This window comes from Rhincodon typus, chromosome 4, assembly GCF_021869965.1.
Source record: "Rhincodon typus isolate 14 chromosome 4, sRhiTyp1.1, whole genome shotgun sequence".
NCBI lineage: Eukaryota > Metazoa > Chordata > Chondrichthyes > Orectolobiformes > Rhincodontidae > Rhincodon > Rhincodon typus.
Window position 1 is genome coordinate 79,869,478 of NC_063335.1, and position 2,946 is coordinate 79,872,423.

Genomic DNA, 2,946 nt, shown 5'->3' on the forward strand with positions numbered 1-2,946 from the left:
GTGACCTTTCCTCAGAAAGGTCACCGGACCCGAAATGTTAACTCAGTTTTCTCCTTCACAGAGGCTGCCAGACCTGCTGAGCTTTCCCAGCAACTTTGTTTTTGTCCCATTTGGAATAAGATGGAATGCACTCTTACGCTAACCACATACTTCTGAAGACTAGCTATGTTGGAAATACAGTAGCCAATTTGTGCAGTACAAACCTCCAGTGTTCTGATAACAGTGTGGAGCTGGAGGAACACAGCAGGCCAGGCAGCATCAGAGGAGCAGGAAAATTGACGTTTCGGGTCGGGACACTTCTATTCCGCTAACGTCTAGGTAACCTTGACTGGGAGGTAAATATTTGTCAAGGTACCCAATCAATTCAGAGGGCAGCAGCATTCTCAGGTTAATACCTGGTTTGAAAGGCAGCAGTGCAGACAGTGATGCACTCGAAATGTCGCACTATCCTGTCTCCTACCGACCAACCTCATCCCGCCCCCTTGACCTGTCCGTCCTCCCTGGACTGACCTATCCCCTTCCTAACTCCCTACCTACACTCACCTTTCCTGGCCCCATCCCCGCCTCTTCGACCTGTTTGTTTCCTCTCCACCTATCCTCTCCTCTATCCCTCTTCTATCCGCCTCTCACTCTCTCCCTATTTATTTCAAAACCCCCTTCCCCTCCCCCTTTTCTGATGAAGGGTCTAGGCCCGAAACGTCAGCCTCTCTGCTCCTATGATGCTGCTTGGCCTGCTGTGTTCATCCAGCCCTGCACCTTGTTGTCTCGCACTATCCTGTAGTCGAGATTTATTTGTTGAAGTCCGACAATGGACTGAACTCACAATCCTCTGACTGTGAGAAGTAAGTGCGCCATTAACGGAGCCCTGGCTGACAACAGTGAGAAACGATTATTTTAACTGGTAACACGACAATATACACGAGCAGAAATCTCCCCCTCTATTACAAGCTCAAGTAATACTTAAAATAGAATGTTACACGCTTTCAAGGAAAAGAAAACCACACCACTTTAGTGGCTGTAATATGCGTAGTAAATTATTCTAACAATAGGCCCACCCGAGCAGGTGGATAGATGTTGAGGGCTGCCCCTGTAATAACCTACCGTTAGCCGGAATCGATAGGAACGCTCCACCGCCGCCTGGTCCACACTCAACCACCGACAGCGACACAACATCCCAGCCGCGTCATAAACACCGCGCCACTCACTTCAGAAAGACCCCAGAGCCGAGCTGTCCAATCCGCTGCCGGCTTTACACACAAGCAGAGGCCGGAACGTCAGTATCTGAGGGTTCACTGATCGCACGTGGTTTGATGCGATTGTATTCCAGCGGCAGTGAATTATCCCATTCAAATCTATGCACGTACAGACAGTTCCGAAGAAGAGTCACAATGGACCGGAAACATTCACTTAGTTCCTCAGAATCGACAGCTGCTGAGTTTCTGCGGCTTTCTTTGTGTTTGCTTCAGATTTCCAGCATCCGCGGTGTTTTGCTTTTTTAATGTCGGGAAATGTTACCTTCTATTTTTATCCAATGCTTGTCTCAGACAGTTGACAAGTTACGTCTTCGAATGAGACTTTTTGTGGAACCGTGCACAGCATCCGGCCATTTCAGAGCGTTTTGTAGCTAATCAGTTTTAAGGCTGTTGTCGCGACTGTGGCCAGTGCACACAAACAGCAATGTGTTTCTCAATAAGAACAGAAGATCAGAAAAAAAAGTGTTCCCCATCTGTCCCTGACATGAGCATACAAGATCCCATAGATCTGTTTGAACACCAAAGCAATTTATGAGGTCATTTTTCAAGTTGATATTTCTGCAATTTTGTGTTCTTTTGTCGCTACAGTGTTTCCCTACATAACACTTCAAAACTATATTAATTTCAAAAACCTTTGGGAGGCCATAAAATGTGCTATACTTATTTATTTTCTTACTATCCTTATCTCATTGCACTCAATGTGGTGAAAATACTTCTACAGTACTGTTAGGTATAGATTTCTAGAATTGTGACCAGCAAGAATAAAGGAAAGGTGATCTATTTTTAAGTCAGGAAATGTGACTTGGAGGGGACCTCATGGATGGTGGTGTTTCCATCTGCCTGCTGCCCTGCCCTTTCCCCTCAGCAGTAGAGGCTGTGGATTTAGAAGTAACAAGTTGCTGTGCATTTTATAAGTGATAAATACAATAGAGGAAGGTGATGTTTAAGGTGGAGGGTTTGCCAATCAAGTAGACTGCATTGATATGAATAGAGTTGAGATTTTTGAGTGTTGTTGGAGTTGCACTCATCCAGGCAGGTGGAGAGTCTTTCATGATACATCTGCCCCCATGTCCTGTGGATGGTGGGGAATCAGGAAGTGAGTTACTTGCAACAGACTTCCCAGCCTCTGACCTGCTGTTGTACCAAGATTTATTTGTCTGGCCTAGTTCAGTTTTTGGTTAATGGTTACCTCACAGGAGTTGATGTATTCAGCAATGTTGATACCATTGGCTGTCACATGAGGATGGCTTGATTGTTTCTTGTTGGAAATGGCAATTGCCTGCCACCTGTCTGTACAAATATACCTTGCCACTTATCAGCCCAAGCCTCAATTTTAGTTTGGTCTTGCAGCAGGCAAACATGAATTGCTTCATTATTTGAGGAATTGCTAATGGTGCTGAACATTGTGCAATCATCAGCAAACATTCCTACTTCTGAGCTTATGATGAAGGGAAGGTAATTGATAAAGTAGCTGAAGATGATTCAACAAAGGACACTACCCTAAGAAGCTAGAGTTCTTGTGCAATGGTAATGACTCTATCTCCAAGCCCAGAGGGGGCTTGGGCTGAAGTCCCACATGCTACAGAGCTGTGCCATAGCATATCTGCTCAGATTGATTAAAAATATTTGCCCTAAGGAGCTAGAGCTTTTGTGGTGCAGTGGTACTGTCCCTATCCCTGAATCAGCAGACCTG

The 2,946-nt window shown here is 45.4% G+C and overlaps 1 protein-coding gene across 4 annotated transcripts in view; it reads right to left on the minus strand.

The window, feature by feature from the left end:
* The window catches only part of rbis (ribosomal biogenesis factor), a 13,417-nt gene extending 11,743 nt beyond the window's left edge, over positions 1-1,674 (minus strand). For 3 of the 4 annotated variants that reach the window (XM_048596003.1, XM_048596002.1, XM_048596001.1), the window contains exon 1: positions 1,102-1,646. The gene's annotated coding sequence lies outside the window, so the exon portion shown is untranslated. Of the gene's footprint in view, positions 1-1,101 lie in introns of all 4 variants that reach the window. The other variant, XM_020517198.2, reaches the window with a different exon arrangement.
* Positions 1,675-2,946: the final 1,272 nt, after the last annotated feature.